The 21,869-nt window shown below is 47.5% G+C and overlaps 1 long non-coding RNA gene across 1 annotated transcript in view; it reads left to right on the top strand.

The window, feature by feature from the left end:
- The window catches only part of LOC117363462, a 96,088-nt gene extending 74,718 nt beyond the window's left edge, over positions 1-21,370 (top strand). The window contains exon 6 of the long non-coding RNA XR_004540064.1: positions 21,181-21,370. This is a non-coding gene — a long non-coding RNA (uncharacterized LOC117363462). The remainder of the gene's footprint in view (positions 1-21,180) is intronic.
- Positions 21,371-21,869: the final 499 nt, after the last annotated feature.

Below are 21,869 nucleotides of genomic sequence, written 5' to 3'. Positions count from 1 at the left end.
GAGTATGATTGTAAAGAAAACAAGGGCTGCTTACTGCACCCAACATATGCTGAGGAAATAGCTGTCTGAATCACCTCACAACCAAAGTTTTAGAGCAGTGTATCTCAAACTATGTGCCGAGGCACACTAGTGTGCCTCCTGAGATTCCAAGTGTGCTGCGACACACTGAGAAGGAAAAGAGGCGTCTGCCAGCTGACTTCCCTATGCTGTACAGCACCAGCGATGCCCGATTCGCCGAAGGCCTGCACGTTTACTCCCTTCTCTCTAGTGTCCAACGGCTTCCCCCCCTGGCCTCACCTTTAAAGCTAATTACAGCAGCCTGCAGAGGATCGCCAGTAGGTAAAATTATTTTATTTTCAATATAGTAATTGAAATGTCAGTTTTGAGAATTTAGATCTGCTGTGTATATTGTGTGTATATGAAAAATGAATGGAAAAAACTGCATTACAATTAGTAAAGGGGATAAGAATGGGGCAGAGCTTGGGTGGGCCTAGGGAGTGTGGGTGGACTCAGTTGATATTTGTTAGACTTAGCTTGAAGTCGTTGAGAAACATTGCTGTAGGCAATCAGCTGGCACCAGTGCCTCTCCTTCTCTCCGCCCTCTTCTCTGCTGGCACCCCTACTGGCATTTCAGGGCCCATTTGGAGGGCCTCTGCACATGTGCGGATGTCGACATAATGATGTCATGCATATGCATGTCGTCATCATGTCGACGTCTGCACACTTCTGGGTGCCTCAAGCCGTAGCCAATACCTTTAGTGTGCCCTGGCTCGAGAAAGTTTGAGAGACACTGCTTTAGAGGCTGGCTTCCCTAAATGACTAGGATTAGTCAACACAAAAATGATTTGAAAGACAAAAGGGATTTATCATTTCCAGGTACAGGGTGAGAACTCTGCAGACATCCAGCAAGGTAAAACCTCCTGATTCACACAGAAGGTAGAAACAACCTTTGAATGAAAGAAAGTACCACGCGCAGTGAAACATGCATGACAGAGCTTGAAGCTCCAACCCTCCTCTTGCTGAGGAAATAGCCACTAGAAATATAGTCTTGATAGTGAGATCCATGTACATCACTTCATCTAAAGGTTCATAATCTAACAAAATCAAGATGAGAAGCCAAAGAAACATCCTTCAGACAATTTGAAACATGACAGGTCCTCTACTTGAACCTTAAAAGAACAAACCACTAGTCCTTTTGCTAGCCCATCCTGCATAAATGCTAAAAGAGCCATAAGAGGAGCCTGAGATGGTTCAACTCCCTCTCCAGCACACCAACTCTGGAAAGACGTCTAAGCCTTGTTATGTGCCACCATTTCAAGCTTCTTGGCTCTTAGAATAGCAATGACTATATCTGAATAGATCTTGCACATTAATTCCGTGCACAAGAGACATACTGTAAGATCAAAGCATTCTGGATCCCCTAGGGCTACTAGACTCAGAGAGAAGACCCATCTGTAGCAGAAGCATGAATCGCTGATCCATCTGAAACCTAACCAGATCTGCATAACAGGGACAAAGCAGCCAGTCTGAGATGATCAGAATCACTAACCCTTAATGGTCCATTATCCTCCAGATGATCCTGTCGATCATGGGCCAAGGAGAAAAGATGCATAGCAGTTCCATCTGAGGCCAGGGCTGAACTAAAGCAGTGGTCTCCAACCCTGTCCCGGAGGACCACCAGGCCAATTGGGTTTTCAAGATAGCCCTAATGAATATGCATGGAGAAGATTTGCATGCCTGTCACTTCCATTATATGCAAATCTCTCTCATGCATATTCATTAGGGCTAGCCTGAAAACCCGATTGGTCTGGTGGTCCTCCGGGACAGGTTTGGGGACCACTGAACTAGAGCATCAATTCCTGGCTCACATCTTTGGTTGAAGAAGCGAGGAGCTTTCTTGGTCGCTGATGCCATCAGATTGAACGTCAGAGCCTTGCAGTGTCGTACAATCAGGGAGAATGCCTTTCGGAACAGAGACCACTTCCACGGATCCAGTGTGCAAGCTTAGGAAGTCAGCCTGCACAATGCCCACTCCTGCCAAATGTGCTGCTCACAGTGCTAGCAGGTGGGCTTCCACCCAACTGAACAGCCTGGCCGCCTGCATTTGCGAGGTACTCCTGGTGCCTTGTCTGTTGATGTAAGCTACCACTGTGGCATTGTCTGAGAATAGTCTGACAGCCTTGCCTTCAAGGCTAGTTGCTACGCACTGCAGAGCCAACCAAATTGCACGCAGCTTGTCTGTTCATGGACCATTTCCGCTGAGAAGGCAACCACTAATCCTGATCAGACAGCCATTACAATGCCCTCCCCATCAAACAGGCACCCGCTGTCAGAATAACCAAGGAAGAAACGCAGAGGCATACCTTTCACTAGGGACTCCGGTTTGAACCATCACTGCATGCTGTGGCACGCCTCGAGCATCCAGGGTAGCACCATCTGGAGCGAGTCTGACTGTGGGGACCAGCAGGACAGCAGGGAATCCTGGAGAAACCAAAGGTGACTCTCGTCCAAGGGACAACCTCTATGGATGCCACCAGCACTTGTTCTGCCTTCTGCTGTGTCGTTGACTCCTCCTAGATACTCTAGAGACTGTGTCGTCACTAGCTGAGTCTTCCGGAAGTTGATCATTCAACCCAGACCTTGCAAGAGTTGAATAACTCACACCACTGCCAATTCACAGTCGGCCCTAGACAATGCCCGGATTAATCAATTGTCTAAATACAAAGGAACCTGTACCCCTTCCTTGCGTAGATGTGGTGCCACCACTACCATCACCTTGGTGAAGGTTCAAGGAGCAGTAGCCAGTCCAAAGGGAAGTGTTGTGAACTGGAAGTGATGCCTCAGTATGCAACACCGCAGATATCCTCTGTGCGCTGGAAAGATGGGGTTATTTAAATAGGCCTCCATGAGATCCAGAGAAGTCAAAAACTCCCCCCGTGCTACCGTTTCTATTCGCAAATTGAGAGCTGCATTGATCACCTTGAGATACAGGATTGGCCTCGAGTCCTCCGAGTCTCTCTTGGACACAATGAAGTAAATGGAGTAGCTGCCGGAGCCTGATTCCACAGACAGAACCTGTTGTATGGCCTGCAGTGCTAAAAGCCACATGACTGTTGCTTGAACTTTTTCTGCTTTCTCAGGGTGTTCGCCATAAAGATCTGGCAGAGAAAACAAGAATTTCAGATTAATGTCCAACACCCACTGGTCTGAGCAAATCAGAGCCCAGGCCTCCTAGTGGGCCAACAGCCACCTCCCTATCTAAGGTAGACCAGTCTTCTTCCTGGCATCATTGGAATTTCTTGGGGGACATTGCTGGGCACAAAACATAACCCAAAGAACATCTGGCTCCCCTGAAACATTGCCAAGAAGCTGAAAATGCTCTCTGTGTGGAAAAGACTTTTGAACTCTGGTAGAAATATCAAGAGCCTCGAAAGGAGCCCCAACTAGCCCTGCTCAGACCCTGGTTCCACTGTCTGGGAAGGACCTAGGCTGCCACTGCCAAACAGGCCATAAAATCGTACAAGCCCTTTCCAAACAGCATCTGACTCCTAAAGAGTAGCTGAGTGTTGCTTTAGAGGCAGAGTCCCCAGCCCACTGCCCAATTCAGAGTACAGTATTCCGCAGGCCAAGACCTTACTCGTAACCAGAAAGATGTCAAAGAGCATCTGCTATATAATCCACTACCAACAGAAACTGCGGGATCCTGATGCAGGAGAATATGGCAGGTGCAGGCCACAAGTGATGCCGTCGCTGCTTTCAACCTTAATGCCAGCACTTCAAACTGTCCAAGTACAAAATCCACCTTGCAGTCCTGCATATTCTTGAGATCCCACCCACACTGGGAAGGGAAGTGTAGCAGGTGACTTGTGCTATCAAAGAATCACCTTAGGCAAAAAAAGAGTGCATCAAATTCCTAAACCAGCGGGTACAACTTAATCATGGTCCATAGCACCTGCAGGGGACCCTCTGGAACATCCCACTGTTCTATCAGTATCATGGTGATATCCAGATGAAAAGGAAAGCAGGTAGACTAGCTTAGTGCTGCTCATAACCGTTCTCTGTACAGTAGCAGTTTGAGGAAAAGCTAAGTGTAGAATTTGCAAGGATTCTGAACTAACCTCCAGCAAGACCACTGGTTTGAAGACAGTGAACTACTTGGTCCTCCCCCTAGTTCAATACCATCAGAGACTCCTGATCTGGAGACCTCTACTGGGGCCCTGCATCCTCCAAAAGTGAGGAATCCTTGTGGGAGAGAAAGGGTATCAATGCTTCCTGCTGCAACTGATCTGAGTTGTAGTGGAAGCAGTGATCCTCTCAAAGAACTTGACAGAGCTTTTGTGGGCCAGGAAAATGAAGTAGGTGGGCCAAGTTCTGACCCTCAGGCTTGACAAGCATGCACTAGGTGATCATATGATTTAAAATAAGAGGCTTGCCTTCTGGTGTGAGGGCAAGACCCTAGACCAGGAGTGCCCAAATGGTCGATTGCAATCAACCAGTAGATCGCAAAGGCAACGCGAGTCAATCACATTGCCTTTACGATTTATTTCTCCCTGCTGCTTCCCCAAGCCAGGCCTGGCGCGTACAAACATAGAAATAGACAGCAGATAAGGGCCACAGCCCATCAAGTCTGCCCACCCCAATGACCCTCCCCTACCTTTCTCTGTGAATAGATCCCACGTGTCTATCCCATTTGGCCTTAAAATCAGGCACGCTGCTGGCCTCAATAACCTGAAGTGGAAGACTATTCCAGCGATCAACCACCCTTTCAGTGAAAAAGAATTTCCTGGTGTCCCCGTGCAGTTTCCCGCTGGACTTATAAAACTTCACCTCCGATGTCAATTCTGACATTGGAAAGGAAGTTCTGGGCAAGCAAATTGTTGCCTGGCTAGCCTGGAACTTCCTCCCCGATGTTAGACTTGATGTTAGAAGTGAAGTCTTGTGGGCCTGGCTCGGGGAAATAGCAGGGAGAAAATCACGTTGGTGGCTTGGGGATGGGAGGTAGGGAAAGAATCAAGGAAGTGGAGAAATCGGCACGATGGCTTGGGGGGGCAGTGGGAGATAGAAAGGCAGAAATAAAGAGGGGGGCCAGGGGGAGAGAGAAAGAAGGGGGGTGGGGCGGGGGAGAGAGAAAGAAAGGCAGAAAGAAAGAAATATTGGCTTTACAGAAGAAGGAAGCCACGCCCCATGTCGTCAGAATGACGTCAAGAAAGCAAGAAATGAAAAAGCAAAATATCATGATTACAAACTGAAAAAAGAAAAGTTAATATGTAGTAAAACATTTGTCCACGTTTTCATTAAGTCCTGTTGGGGGAAACGATTTTAGTTGAAAGATCCAATAGTTCTCCCGTTGAAGTAAATACGTATGTTTGTCCCCATTGAAGTTGGAATGGATTTGTTCCAATACACCCCATTGAAGTTGAGAAAAATCATGGTGATAGGTGTCATTATGCAAGACCATGGGGGCAGTAAGATTTTTTGTATGCAGGCAGCTGCGATGTTCAATGAGACGTGTTCTGACGCTGCGAGTGGTACATCCCACATAAATTAATCCACACATGTTTTACTACATAAATTAATCCACAATGTTTTACTACATATTAACTTTTCTTTTTTCAGTTTGTGATCATATTTTGATATTTTGCTTTTTCATTTCTTGCTTTCTTGACATCATTCTGACGACATGGGGGCGTGGCTTAGTCTGGGCTCCCGCGGCGTCTTAATCTCCCGAGTCGCCATTATTGTTTTTACTTGCTCCGAGGTGGCGGCGCTATTTGTGTCCGCTCCGTTATAAGTGGTTGATGGCTTCATTATTTAACCATCGCCCAGTTAGCTGACAACTTTATTTTTGGTTTGTCGCTTATTTATTTTCATGGATCTTTGCTCCTGATGAAGGTGACGAAACAGAGCTCTGTTGAGTGGAAGATTTCTATCAGCAACAGCAATATTTGTTCTTTACCGTTAAGCTAAGTATTCAACTTCTTTACACTTGGGGCTAATGGGCAGACCATAGGATTCATGTATTACAAGAACTTATTCAATGAACTTTTGGTCCTTTAAGAACTTGAATCTGAACTTGAACAGGCGTTCTCTCAGGATCGAACTGACTTGATTTTTCTAGTCGTTTTACTTACCTCATTTCATGAACCTTTAGTCCTTCAAGATTTTGACTTTGAATACTTGGACTCATTTTATATTCTTTTTTCCTTTTTCTTTTGGGCATTTTGTTTATACATTTTTTCTTTTTGTATTATACCATTACTGTTTGACAAATTACATTTTAATTATAGCACAGGCACTTTTTTATGCTATGGACACTTTATTCCTGCACAAGCACTTTTTGCCATCGACACTTTAATTAGGAAGGCTTGGGAGATTATACATTGCATCCCAGGAGTGAATGGTTGAAAGGGATTGTTTGTTTATTTATTCACTTTTATACACCCGAGGTTTTCTCTAATACCATGGACAATATGATGTATGAGGCAGTAGCCTTTATCTAGACTTTGTCTAGATGATGCTAGTCATCGTAAAGTCACTGCCCGAGCCTCTAATTCACACTGGGCCCCTTTTAAATGGCTCATACTGAAGTCCATTAGAGTAATAGTGTTTAGAAATTAACAAATTGAGTTTTATTATTACTGGAACTGTCCCTTTCAATCTTTTTCTCTTGGGAAAATTTTTGAAAATTTTGAAAACTTTGATTGTAGGCCAATTTTTTCTTTTTCCCCTTTTACTAAACCACAATAGCAGTTTATAGCACAGGGAGCCTATGAGCATCGAGAGCAGCACAGGGCATTCAGCGCAGCTTCCTGCGCTAAAAAAGCACAGTTACTTACCGTAACAGGTGTTATCCAGGGACAGCAGGCATATATTCTCACATGTGGGTGACGTCATCTACGGAGCCCCGGCGCGGACAGCTTTTCAAGCAAACTTGATTGAAGTTTCAAGTTTGCACACTGCACCACGCATGTGCATGCCTTCTCGCCCACTAGAGGGCGCATCCCACCTCGTGGTCCTCAGTTCTATAACTAGCAAGGAAGCCATCCCCGGGGAGGCGGGCGGGTTGTGAGAATATATGCCTGCTGTCCCTGGATAACACCTGTTACGGTAAGTAACTGTGCTTTATCCCAGGACAAGCAGGCATGATATTCTCACATGTGGGTGACCTCCAAGCTAACCAAAACAGGGCAGGTGGGAGGATGGCAATTTAGGAAAACAGATTTTGCAATACTGACTGGCCAAACCGGCCGTCACTCCTGGATAGAGTGTCCAGACAGTAGTGAGAGGTGAATGTATGAACCGAAGACCAAGTGGCAGCCTTACATATGTCCTCCATCGGAGTGGATCGGAGAAAAGCTATCGAAGCTGCCATTGCTCGGACCTTGTGACCCGTGACCCGACCCGGGGGAGGAAGGCCAGCCTGAGCGTAGCAAAAGGAAATGCAAGCGGCCAACCAGTTAGACAGAGTGCGCTTGGAAACTGGATGCCCTAATCGATTGGGATCGAAGGACAAAAACAATTGAGGGACCTTCCGATGAGACCTGGTGCGTTGAAGATAATATGCCAACGCCCTCTTACAGTCAAGCGTGTGAAGCGCCGTCTCGCCAGGATGGGAGTGGGGCTTCGGGAAGAACACAGGAAGGACAATGGACTGGTTGAGGTGGAAGTCCGAAACAACTTTAGGTAAAAACTTAGGATGGGTGCGGAGAACCACCTTGTCGTGATGAAAGACCGTGAAAGGAGGGTCCGCAACCAAGGCTTGCAACTCCCCAATCCGCCTGGCGGAGGTGAGGGCAATCAGAAACACCGCCTTCCAAGTCAGAAATTTCAAGAGGGACTTGTTGAGTGGCTCAAAAGGGGGTTTCATCAGTTGAGCCAGAACTACATTCAAATTCCACACGACAGACGGAGGCTTAAGAGGGGGGCAAACCCTGAGTAGCCCTTTCATGAAGCGTGTCACCAAGGGATGGAGTGACAGAGGGCGTCCCTCCAGAGGTTGGTGGAAAGCAGAAATCGCACTGAGATGAACCCGCACCGAAGTGGTTTTCAAGCCGGAGCGCGACAAATGAAATAAATATTCTAAAACCGAGGATACCGGAACTGATACCGGATCCAGGTGAAAAGACGAGCACCAGGTGGAAAACCTGGTCCAGTTCTGCGCATAGCAAAGCCTCGTCGAGATCTTGCGGGAGGCTTCCAACACCTCCTTCACCGATTGAGACAGGTCCGGAGGAGTCAGGGAACAAGAAACCAGGCTGTCAGGTGCAATGACTGCAGATTGGGATGTAACATGGATCCTTGACTCTGAGACAGCAGAGAAGGAGAGACAGGCAGGGGAAGAGGCTCTCTGGCACTGAGCTGGAGCAGCAGGGAGAACCAGTGCTGACGCGGCCACCGGGGTGCTATGAGAATCATCGTGGCCGTGGACGATTTTAGGTGTACCAACGTTCGCATGATCAGAGGGAACGGAGGGAATGCATACAGGAACCTCCCTTCCCAGTCGAGTAGGAAGGCATCCGCTTCCAGACGGTCCAGCGAGTACATCCGAGAACAATATAGTGGTAGTTTGTGTGTCTCCGGAGAGGCAAACAGATCCACCTGTGGCGTTCCCCAGCGAGCGAAAACCTCGCGTAGAACTGCTGAGTGTAGAGTCCACTCGTGCGGTTGCAGAAGTCGACTCAGTTTGTCCGCCAGGCAATTCCGTTCTCCTTGGATGTAGACCGCCCGGAGGAAGATGTTCCGGGAGGCCGCCCACTCCCAGAGGCGAAGAGCTTCGGAGCAGAGGGGCCATGACCCCGTTCCTCCCTGCTTGTTCACATAATACATTGCCACCTGATTGTCCGTGCGGACGAGGACCACCTGGTTCTGCAATATGTGAACGAAGGCTCGAAGTGCTAGGAAGATGGCTCGCAGCTCTAGCACGTTGATATGACACTGACGGTCTTCTGTCGACCACAGGCCCTGCGTGCGAAGACCGTCGAGATGGGCTCCCCACGCGTACTCCGAGGAGTCCGTGGTCAGGACCTTGCGAAAAGGCGGAGTGCGGAACAATAGCCCCCTGGACAGATTTGAAGAGTCTGTCCACCAACGCAGCGATTTCCGCAAGGGCGGAGTTACCGAAATGAGGCGAGACACCGGGTCGCACTCCTGACGCCACTGGGACGCGAGGGTCCACTGAGGGATCCTCAGATGTAGCCTCGCAAACGGCGTGACATGTACCGTCGAGGCCATATGGCCCAGCAGCATCATCATGCGCTTGGCCGACACCCTCGATAGTTGAGAGACCTGGCGGCTCATCCGTACCAAGGTTTCCAACCGCTGGGTCGGCAGGTAGGAGCGTAGGCGCACCGTGTCCAGCACCGCACCTATGAATTGAAGAGACTGCGACGGCCTCAACTGAGACTTTGGAAAGTTTATCTCGAACCCGAGAGTTTGCAGGAAGGCAATAGACTGTCGGGTCGCTGAGATAACCCCCTCCCTGGTCGGGGCTTTGATGAGCCAATCGTCCAGGTAAGGGAACACATGGAGTCCACGTGACCTGAGGGCTGCTGCAACCACCACCATGCACTTCGTGAATACTCGTGGGGACGCGGCCAGGCCGAAGGGCAGTACCCTGTACTGGAGGTGGAGGTCCCCCACCTGGAATCGTAAGAATCTTCGACAGGCGGGGTGCACCGGAACATGGGTGTATGCTTCCTTCAGGTCGAGGGAGCACATCCAGTCCCCTTCCCCCAAGAGGGGGTACAAAACCGGGAGGGATAGCATTCGAAACTTCTCCCGGGCCAGGAATTTGTTGAGCTTCCTGAGGTCCAGTATGGGGCGCAGGTCCCCGGTCTTTTTTGGGACCAAAAAGTAGCGGGAGTAAAACCCCGTACCCCACTGGTCCTTGGGGACCGGCTCGACCGCCCGAAGCTTCAAGAGGGCTTTGGCTTCGGTTATAAGGGTCGGTAGCTGCGAACGGTTGCAGGGGACTAAACTTGGGGGACTGTCCGGCGGCGAGGACACAAAGTTGAGCGAGTAGCCCTCGGAGACGATCCGGAGCACCCAAGCGTCTGAGGTAATCCTGGTCCATGCCTCCCGGAAGGACCGAAGACGGCCCCCGATAGGAAGGGGTTCCTTTGAAAGTGCGGAGGGGAACCCGCCCCGTCCGCTCAGCCCGTCAAAAGGAAGGCGCGGGCTTAGAAGGGCCCTGCGCTTGGGCTTGGGTTTGTCCCCCCCTGCCTCGCTGAGACGGACGTCTCGGAGGCGGTCTCGAGAAAGCCGGGGTCGACTTCTGAAGGTATCGGCGCGGCGGAGGCCGAAAGGGTTTCTGCGGCGGGGGCCTAGGTTTGGGGCGGACCAGGGATGCTAGAGAGCGCTCCTGTTCCGACAAGCGTTTGGTCGCCGCATCCAATGACTCGTCGAATAACTCGGACCCCACACAAGGCAAGTCTGCTAGGCGTTCCTGCAGGTTTGGGTCCATGTCGAGGGTGCGAAGCCAGGCCAAGCGGCGCATGGCCACCGCGAGGGCCGACACCCTCGAAACCAGCTCAAAGGCGTCGTACACTGCGTGGAATAGGTACAACCGCAATTGAGACAGGTTGGACATAAACTTATCGAATCCTGCTCTTTGGGAGTCCGGTAACGAGTTTCGATATTGAGGAAGGTCCTTCACCATACCACGCAAATAGGAGGAAAAGGTGAAGGCGTAATTTAGAACCCTGGTGGCCATCAGGGAATTTGAATAGAGGCGACGGCCAAACTTGTCCAGGGTCCGCCCCTCCCTGCCTGGTGGAACCGCCGCAGAAACCCGTGAGGGCTGTGATTTTTTAAGAGCAGACTCCACCAGAAGAGACTGGTGTGAGAGCTGCGCCTTATCGAACCCTTTAGGGGGAATCGTCCTATACTTCGATTCCATTTTTGAAGGCACAGACGTGACTGTAAGAGGGTTTGACAAGTTATTCAGCCAGGTTTGCAGAAGGACGCTGTTGAGGGGGAGTCTAGGCACCTCCCTAGGAAGAGTGGGGAGGTCCTGTTCCTCCAAAAATTCTTTGGAATACCGAGAGCCTACCATCAGGTCAATCCCCAGGGCTTGGGCCATGTCCTGAACGAAGGATGAAAATGAGGACGGCCTAGCCTGGGGAGACGGGGTTCTCGACCGCCCCACCGAGGAGAGGGGGGAGGCCTCATGGGAATAATGAGGATCCCTAACCGATCCCGAATCCCAGGATCCCCTCTCGAGGGCCCTCGAGGGGGAAGGGGAAGTTATACTCCTCGCAGAGCCCTTGGGTGAGGACCCAGGGGTTCGTGGGACACTCTCCCGTTTCCTCGGCGAGGCGGCCCGGGAAGACTTCCCATGAGGTGAGCGGAGGAGCCTCGGGTTGTCGAGGCGCAACTCCGACACCTGCAGCGCCTCGCCCCCGAACGACGAGGAGCGGTCGCGCCGAGGCGAGCCTCGGGGTCGCTTAGACTTCCTCGATCGACGCCCCGTCCGAGGTCGCGTCGAGGGCGAGGCGTGTCTGGAAGACCCGGAGGAAGAGGAGGAAAGACGGCGCACTCTGCGCAACTTTTCCTTGGGCCTTACACTCCGCTCAGGGGGTTCCCCCGAGGGCGAGGTCCGGGGCGGGGCCGAGACCGAGGTGAACGGGGCCACCGTACCCGAGACCGAGGTCGCCGAGGTCGGGGCTCCCGAGGGAGCCGAGGCCGGGGCCTCCGAGACCGAAGGCGCCCCGGCCGAGGTCGAGGCCGCCGGAACCGCAGCACGCTACAACACTTCCAGGGCTCCCGACAGCTCCGATGAGATCAGAGCTCGGAGGAGATCCTGGAAGGCCGGAATCCCCACGAAGGTGGGGAGTTCCGAGTCCGGGGCACACTCCCTGGAGGGCGACCTCGGTCTCGAGTATTCCCTCGGGGTGTGCGGAGTCGAGGTCCGATGCGGGGCCGGGGTCGACCCACCCGCCTTGGCCTGACTCGAGGATGGCTTCTTTGCTGAAGGGGATGGAACAGAGGACTTACCCGAAGCTTGCTTCACTGACGACGCCTTCGAGGAAGAGGGCCGAGGCGAGGCCGAGGCCCCCGAGGACGCCGAGGCCGAGGTCAAGGCCGGGGCCGAAGCCGAGGCCGACGTCGAGGCCTTAGGTGCGTCGACGGCGAACAATTCGGCCATTCTTGCCTTACGGCGACGGAGGGCCCTGTTTTGGAAGGTAGCACAGCGATCACACGAGTCTGTCGGATGTTCGGGCCCAAGACAGACAATGCACCACCGGTGAGGGTCGGTGATGGAAAGCAACCTTTCACACCGGCTGCACTTTTTGAATCCCGTAACAGGACGGGACATCCACGAAGAAAAAGAAGAAGGCCGGGAACGTACCGACGTCCCGCGGCCACGGATTCCGGGAGCCCCCGGAGTCCGAGGAAAAACGAAAGACTTTTTTTTTTTTTTTTTTTTGAAAGGAACCGAAAAGAAAAACAGCACCGCGAACTAATTCGAAGGGAAAACAAACTAAACGCGGCAGCTAGAAGGCAAAAACACTGGAGCTCAGATCCACAGGGCTTTCTTGCTCCGCGGAAAAATTTGAACTGAGGACCACGAGGTGGGATGCGCCCTCTAGTGGGCGAGAAGGCATGCACATGCGTGGTGCAGTGTGCAAACTTGAAACTTCAATCAAGTTTGCTTGAAAAGCTGTCCGCGCCGGGGCTCCGTAGATGACGTCACCCACATGTGAGAATATCATGCCTGCTTGTCCTGGGATAACTGCTATCATGGTTTAGTAAAAGGGAGGGGGTATATTTGTCTATTTTTGTATAGTTGTTACTGAGGTGACATTACATATTTTAAAGTCATCTACCTTGACCTCTGATAAAACCCCCAAATACAAATGATAATTAACATTTTCTCTGCGTACAGTGTGCTTTGTGTTTTTTAAAAATTTTATTGGTAGATCATTTTGACTTGGTCATTTTAAAAGTAGCTTGCAAGCCAAAAAAGTATAGGCACCCCCGCCCTAGACCTTTTTCTCCTGTCCTACACATTTGCTTTGAATACTTTCTACACTTCTGAAACTGGTCTAAAAGATCCAATTCTGTAAGGATTCACCCTCGGTGCAGTTGAAGTTTAACATATAAGCCCATATTTGCTCAGCCTTTAGCTGTTTCATGTTTCATGAAGCTTGCTATTATTCAAACCTCCTGTCAAGCCTCCCAATGCCATGGGATCTCAATGTTCTCACCCAGCAGCTGAAAGCTCCTTTAGAACCACTTGACACCTGTCATCATAAGTACCGGACCTGGAAAGTTGTGTTGGTGGAAGTCATTTCAGAAGAGGCCAAATGAATTTCAGTTTCAATTACAATGCTGAAACTGATCCAAAAATCTTCTGTCTGGTTTCAATTTCAGCCATAAGGTTATTTTCATTTTTAGCCGTTTTTTGTTTTGATAGAAAATAAACATGTGTTTTTGGTGGAAGCTAATTTGTGCTCTGTCCATGTCTTTCTCCCTCTCCCCAATCTCTGGAAACTGCACGGGGACACTAGGAAGTTCTTCTTCACTGAAAGGGTGGTTGATCGCTGGAATAGTCTTCCACTTCAGGTTATTGAGGCCAGATGGGATAGACATGTAGGATCTATCCGCAAAGATAGATAGGGAGGGTCATTAGAGTGGGCAGACTTGATGGGCCATGGCCCTTATCTGCCATCTACTTCTATGTTTCTATATCGTACAATCTTAGGAATTTATTTGGGACAGCAGTGGTTCCCAGTTCCTCCTTCTCATTCCAACTCTGCTCTCAAATGGCTGCCACAACTGAGGCATTCTCCTTGCCCCGACTATACCAGTAGACCCAAATATGAAAAAAACACCCACTCTATGTTTAAATATAACAGCTAAGTTGTAAGTGCTCATAACCAATCAGATGGTAAAAGAAGATCACAACAGGGTAAAACCCCCAAGAACAGTGTCTTCAGTGTTCAATCATTGCACTTTAAACATAACATTGGTGAAAACTTTACATTTTTTTTGAAAATATTGAATAATTCAAAAAGCTACTATGTACTTATCTTATAGGTCTGATTCTTCTGGGTTCTGACACGTTTCACCAGACCAGGCTTCCTCAGAGAACCCACAAGTAATTTCTTCCAGAATCCGGAAGAATCAGACGTACGACTACATAGTAGCTTTTTGAATTATTCAATATTTTCAAAAAAAATTTGGAGTTTTCACCAATATTATGTTTAAAGTGCAATGATTGAACACTGAAGACACTGTTCTCGGGGGTTTCACCCCATTGTGATCTTCTTTTATCATCTGATTGGTTCTGAGCACATACAACAATGTTAAACCTAGCTGTTTATAATTAAACATAGAGTGGGTGTTTTTTCATATTTGTATCTATTTCACATATCACCCAAGTGGTTATCTTCTATCCCAGTTTCATATTTGGGTATACCAGTAGACCACCAGGAATTGTAAGGGATAGTCCGGTGGTGGTGGGAGGAGTGTTCAAAAAATATTTTTTTTCTCTCACACCACATGTGATGCAGTTATGATCTCGTACAATAGTTAAATGCTATTGATACATAATTTTAGCAGGAATTTCAGCCTGTAAATTTGGGATAAGCTCCTTAGGAATATGTGGAGTTATATCAACTGTCAACCTGTGTGATACAGCCACTATAAAAGCACCATAGCTTTTAGTTTCAGTTTTCATTAACTGCATTCCATAGGTGTGGAGGCTATTTTGCTGGGAGGCAAAAAAGTAATTACTTAAATTATTATATTCTGGCTTGGGTACCAAGGGTTTAGGAGAGGGATACAGACTGTTAAGCTCTGGTAATTCCTAGAAAACTTCACTGGTTCACATTCACACAACCAAACTTGAGTTCAGTTTTGGCTTCAGCTGAGACCACATGGAGTTTTGAGTGCAGTAGCAATTTTGATAGTCCTCTATTTCACCACACAGGGTAAGTAGAGAATGGCACGGGGACAGGTACCTGCAGTTAACCACCACAGTACAGAGCCTGAGGGAACAGGGACAAACTTTGTTTCCATGACATTCTCTAAAAACTCAAGACTAGTATCAATAAGTAAAAAAAGTAAAAAACAAACACAGTTTAGAGTTTATTTATTTGTATCCCGCTTTACACAAAGCGGGTCACAACAAATACATACATCATAAAATCAACAATACATACACAACAAAATAATCACAAATAATGAAAAGGCAAAAAAGCAACCAGTGCACAACCTTAGATTAGCAACTGAATTCAATTCAATAATTAAAAAAACTGAAATCTGCTTTTGGATTTAAATGAACTACTATTAAATGACATTTGTGTCTTGTCTGCCTTTGACGTGGTAACAAGAATCTTGTCTGTTGATCAGACTCCTACCATCTGCAATGTCCTTCCATCACGTGCCCAGCTGCTTAAGCATTTTACTGTTACTGCAATAGATTCATCCATCATTGCTGGCATCAATTAATACACATTTTCCAGTTTATCCACTACACAGCTTAGGTTCTCTTCTACACCGATGTCTGAAAGACAATCCAATTACTAGGGGGCATGCAATGAAGCTACTAAATAGTAGATTTAAAACAAACCATATAAAATATTTCTTTACACAATGTGCAATTAAACTCTGGAATTCGTTTCTGGAGAATGTGATAAAATCAGATAGCTTAGCAGGGTTTAAAAAAGGCTTGGATAATTTCCTAAAAGAGAAGTCCATAGGCCATTATTGAGATGGCTTGGGAAAATCCACTGCTTATTCCTAGGATAAGCAGCATAAAATCTGTTTTTACTACTTGAGATCTAGCTAGGTAATTGGGACCTGGGATGGTCACTGTTGGAAACAGGATGCTGAGTTGATGGACCTTCGGTCTATCCCAGTATGGAAATTCTTATGTTTTTACCTTCCCAGATGATGTAAAAACAGGCAACTGAATCTTTAGGAAGGTTGCACCAAAACCATATCAAAATGGAAGACGATATTTGTGATTTATAAACTGTTGTAAAGAATATTAACCCCTTTTTATACTTTAATAAAAAGATTTAAACATAAAATCAAAGTGTTTGAGACTTGTGCAGATGACAACAGAATCCACAGGGGATAGGGACAGAACTCACAGGGACAGGGACAAACTATGTCTAGCAGTTGATCCCACCTTACCCAAAATTTTGTCAAAAGTAGTTCTGCACGTGCATCCTAATTTCCTTCCTAATATGTCAAGAGTTCTTAGAAACAAACATGATGGCAGATAAAGGCCTAATAACTTTATTTTTCTATACCGCCATAATCTTGCAACTTCTAGGCGGTTCACAAAGAAGAAGAGCTGTACAATCAGCAAATTACAGTAGATGAATGCAAGGTGGTTGAAAGGAAAATTATACATAGGTTGAATTATAAGAAATTAACTATTTTACATTTTACATTGAAAATAGTCAGACACCAGCGAGTATCAGGATACAATTATGAAAAGGGAATTTTAGCAGACAGGGAATGTGGATACCTAGTCCATCAAGTCTGCCCATTCGCAGTAACCATTATCTCTTCGTGCCTATCCCAGGCTTTCTTGAAATCAGACACAGTAAATTGTTCTACCAACATTTTCCCCTAGGGCTCATATCCACAAAGGTGAAAGTGTGCAACATACACTGGACCACAAGAGCCTTGCTTTCTATTTGGAGTGAACTAAAGTCCATGAACTGTATCCATCAGGCTGTCATTAGTAAACACATTATCCAATTAGCTAACCATTTGCATCTCCTTCACTTATGCTTAGGTTGGGCCGAATATGGAGGGTCATGTTATGACTCACAGGGTTGGGGTGAAAGCTAGAAGGATGACTGGTTGCAGAAGGTGAATGGCCAGTAGCAAAAAAGGAAATAATGATGCTCCTGTATGATACTGGTGAGCAGTGGCGTACCAAGGGGGGGTCGGTGCGCTCCGGGTGCCAGCCCTGAGGGGGTGCTCCCGGCCTTGCCGTTCAGTCCCCCCCCCCACCCCCGAAGGACCGCTCGCACCACTGACCTTCCTGCACCACCTGTGAAGCAGCCCGCAGCAGGATCGCGACGTCAGCGATCCCTGAGCTGCTTGGGCGCTGCTTCCTGCGCCGCGGTCCCGCCCCTCCTCTGACATCAGAGGAGGGGCGGGACCGCAGCGCAGGGATCGCTGACTTCGCGATCCTGCTGCGGCTGCTTCATAGGTGGTGTGGGGAGGCCAGGGGGGCGAGCGGTCCTTCGGGGTGGGTTGGGGCATCAGGCCTTCAGGGTGGGGCGGGTGGGCAGGCAGGCTTTCAAGGGGGAGGGGGTGACAGGCAGGCCTTCGGGGGTGTGTGTGCAGACCTTCAAGGGGTGCAGGCCTTCAAGGGGGAGGGACAGGCCTTCAAGGGGGGGGGCAGGCAGGCCTTCAAGGGGGTGGGACAGGCCTTTGGGGGGGTGCAGGCCTTCAAGGGGGGGACAGGCCTACAAGGGGGTGGGACAGGCCTTCAAGGGGGGGTGCAGGCCTTCAAGGGGGTGACAGGCAGGCAGGCCTTCAAGGGGGGACGCAGACCTTCAAGGGGGGGACAGGCCTACAAGGGAGGGACAGGCCTACAAAGGGGGGGGACAGGCCTACAAAGGGGGGGGACAGGCCTACAAAGGGGGGGGGACAGGCCTACAAGGGGGGGGGGGGACAGGCCTACAAGGGGGGGACAGGCCTACAAGGGGGGGACAGGCCTTCAAGGGGGGACAGGCCGACCTTTAAGGGGGGACAGGCCTTTGGGGGGGACCATGGTTTAGAAGTACACGGAGGGAAGGGGGTGTTCAAAGAGACATGCATATGCCAAATTTTTTTTTTTGGGGGGGGAAAGAAATAATGGGTCTGAAAATAGAGGAGAGGGAGAGAGATGATGGACCATGGGTTTTAGGGAGGGAAGGAACAGAAAGGGAGAGAAATTGGACACAAGGGATGGTGTGGAGGAGGGATAGAGATACTGGATAGGAGGGTAATTAGGAAAAGAAAGGGAGAGATGGTGGACTCTGGGGTGGTGGGGAAGGAGGGAGAGATGCCGGATGAAAGGGTAGTAAAGAAAAGGTGGATCTGTGGAGGGAGATGAAAAAAAGGAAAGATACCAGACTTCCTGGGAAGGGAAGGGAAATGGAAAGGGAGGACAGAGTTGGCAGATGGATGGTTAGCATGCAGAAAAAAGGAGACCCTGGCAAGCAAGTTATCAGAAGAAAACCAGAGCCTTGGACCAACAAGATTTGAAATATAACCAGACAACAAAAGGTAGAAAAATTAATTTTATTTTCTGTTTGTGATTATAATATGTCAGATTTGAAATGTGTATCCTGCCAGAGCTGGTGTTGGACTGCAAACGTGAGCTAGGATTTAACAGAGAGAGGAAAAGTCCTTTTTGTTTCTTTATTTTATTTACACCACAGCGCCAGTGTGGTTAGGAGAAGCCAAAGGGGGTGAAAAAGCTATAAAACCCACCAGGAGTTTTGAAAAAAATCACCCAACTGGGCAGGAAAATCGAATTGAAAAACCAATTCAATAGGCTGAATCGAATTGAAATTTTTTTTCCTGAATCTGGCAGCATTAGTTTGCGCTACTGTCTTAGACTTTAGGACCTGGGATTGGGGAGAGATGGCATCCTCAGTACTTTATAATGCAAGTGAAACAAGGATTTGGTCAGACTTTTGAAGGGTCTGCAGAAAAAAAATATTGTATAGGCCGGGGACATGAGACAGCAGGAAATGGGAACTTTTCTTCCTTCTATTTTTGTGAATGGAAAGGCTGAGGATGTCAGAGAGTTCAGTTAAAATATGTGCTTTATAAGAAAATATAATAATGTGTTTTATAAAGTTTATAGCATAGCTGGCCTACCCAGTGAGGTGTTCCTAGTGGTGATGGTGGCAGCGTGTCAATGTGTTGAGAGGAAGAGTTGGTCTGGGAAATTCTGCTGAGCAAACTCCGGGCCCATTTCCACCCCCGTTAGTCCACTCCACTCAACTGGTTCACACACTGAGTGGGTCTTTGGGTGTTATTTTGGGATCTCTTCCAGTGATTTATCTCCTTCTGGTCCAAGCATTGACCTACAGAATATGTTTGTAACAGCGCTGCTTGTGTGGCATTAGGCTATGTAGTGATCGAAAGAAAAAAAACAGACCTTTGCACATTTTTGCATTATATGGTGGGTGTATGAGGAGATTCACATTTCCTGCACAGCTAAGTCCATGTGAAGTTACCTTGTGCTGTATTTAACATCTAGCAAGGTCTCTGTTTGAAAGGAAAGATCTAAACTTAAAAATGAAGTGGCCAGAAGTTATGGTAAAAGCAGATAGTGTAGCTGGTTTTAAGAAAGATTTGGACAAATTCCTGGAGGAAAAGTCCATAATCTGTTATTAAGACATGGGGGAAGTGTCTGCTTGCCCTGGATCGGTAGCATGGAATGTTGCTACTCTTTGGGTTTTGACCAGGTATTAATGTCCTGGATTGGCTACCATGAGAATGGGCTACTGGGCATGATGGACCATTGGTCTGACCCAGTTAGGCTATTCTTATGTTATTTTCTCATCTGTAGGGGCCTTTGTTTTCACTTCTTATTTTAATGTATTTTTTTTCTGGGAACTTATCAGTGTTTTTTATAATGGGAACAAAAATGGAAGAGAATTAATGTGTGTGGGATGAGGGGGTAACTAATTTCTTCAGCTAAATAATTCAATCCACTTCAAACAGACATAGGAGAACTCACGCACCATTCACACACCCTCCAACCAAAAACGTCAAAAGAAAAAAACTGTTCGACAACCTCCTAGCCATTCGAGCTGCAACACTCGACCCCCAACTCTACAACCAATTGACATCGACCACAGACTGCAAAATCTTCAAAAAAGAAATAAAAACCCTTCTATTCAAAAAACACATAAAACCGAACTAACACAATCAGAACTGTCCCAAGCATCACCTGCAACTACTCCATATGTACTTCTGATGTCATGACAATTCAGACATAATTTATGTTATATTATGTTTGGAATACAAGAAAATTTTCACTGCCTGTTTCTATTCTGACCATTTATTCCGTTTCATGGTCATTACAAAAAATATTTTTTTACATGGGGGGGGGGGGTGTCAAAAAATGATGGGCCCCGGGTGCCACTGCTGGTGACACCCCATTTAGAATATTGTGTACAATACTGGAGCTACACCTTCAAAAAGAAACAGGATGAAATTGGTCCAGAGCAGGGGTGGGGAACTCCAGTCCTCGAGAGCCATATTCCAGTCGGGTTTTCAGGATTTCCCCAATGAATATGCATGAGATCTATTTGCATGCACTGCTTTCAATGCATATTCATTGGGGGAATCCTGAAAACCCGACTGGAATATGGCTCTCGAGGACCGGAGTTCCCTACCCCTGGTCCAGAGGATGACTACCAAAATGGTTAGTGGGCTTCAAAGCATATGGGACAGACAAAGATCTTAATATGCATACTTTGGAAAGGCAGGATGGAGATATGATAAAGATGTTTTAAATATCTATGTGGCATAAATGTGCATGAGGCAAGTCTCTTTCAACTGAAAGGGAATTAAGGGAAATAGGATGGTAAAAGGGGATAAAGCAGGGGTCTCAAAGTCCCTCCTTGAGGGCCGTAATCCAGTTGGGTTTTCAGGATTTCCCCAATGAATATGCATGAGTTCTATGTGCATGCACTGCTTTCAATGCATATTCATTGGGGAAATCCTGAAAACCCGACTGGATTGCGGCCCTCAAGGAGGGACTTTGAGATCCCTGGGATAAAGTAACCTCAGAAAATATTCATGGAAAGGGTGGTGAATGCATGAACAGCCTGGAAGAGACAGTATATCTGAATTCAAGAAAGCTTGGGACAAGTAGACTAGAAAAGCTATATGGTTTTTATGTGCTTTCATTTTTCTGTGCTTCTAGACACAGCATTTGCTTCCACCTGAAGTCAGCCTCCATTCAGACAACCACACCTCAGCCCTGCAGATCAGTCCACACATTCACATATTGAATCTTGTTCAAGACTGTAGTTAACAGCCCGTTTAGTCAGATACCCCTTCAGAATGCATTCAATGTTTAGAATCTAACTCCACACTCCTTAGACCCTTTTGTTTGCTCCAGGACATCAAAAAAAGTTGTTCCTTGTTCCTAGAACTCTGTTGCAAACCTTTTCGTTTCCCTCCCTTTTATTTCAGGCAGTCTGGTAGCTATGGCATTCCATCAGTGTGGACATCCCTCCTGCTTGTCCACAGAAAAAGCAAAAGGTACTCATTTGTAGCAGTGCTCAGGAGAGCAGAATGAATACCCACACAGCTCCACCCACCTCCCTATCAGTATTAAACTGGCTTGGTTCTAGAAGTTGCTAGAGAGCATTTCCCATGCAAGGTTCTACTGGATGACATCAACCATCATGGTCATTTCATCCAGCTTTTCTTTAAAGAAAGAGTAATCTGTCCTTCAGAAAAAATAAAAACCGAAATACGTCTTTCCTGCAGCTATTGGTGTTTACTGTGTATGGTCTCATTGAGTACAGTTGGGCTACTTTCCATCAATATTCTGATGAAAAATTATTTATTTATGCTCCCTCTAAGCTGAACACAAGAGCAATCACTCATAACATTTTTGGAGCATCACTCTCAAATTTTACATGGTCGCTCAAAATAATACTTGCAATACTTGCAAATCTGGAAAATTTGGTGTTTTTAGAACTTGTTGCTCACACAAAAATTTAGCATTTTTTGCTCACATAAGAAAATATTTGCATACACCCAGCCAAGCCATAAAGAGAATATTGCTGGCAGTGTGGCTGATACTTGGTTCAGTTATAGTGCAATTTGTGTTTTATGACTTTATATAAACCTATTGGTGATTGATTATTCAGGTA

Source organism: Geotrypetes seraphini, chromosome 1, assembly GCF_902459505.1.
Source record: "Geotrypetes seraphini chromosome 1, aGeoSer1.1, whole genome shotgun sequence".
NCBI lineage: Eukaryota > Metazoa > Chordata > Amphibia > Gymnophiona > Dermophiidae > Geotrypetes > Geotrypetes seraphini.
Note: the sequence above shows the minus strand (reverse complement) of the source record. Positions and strands in the feature narration are given on the sequence as shown.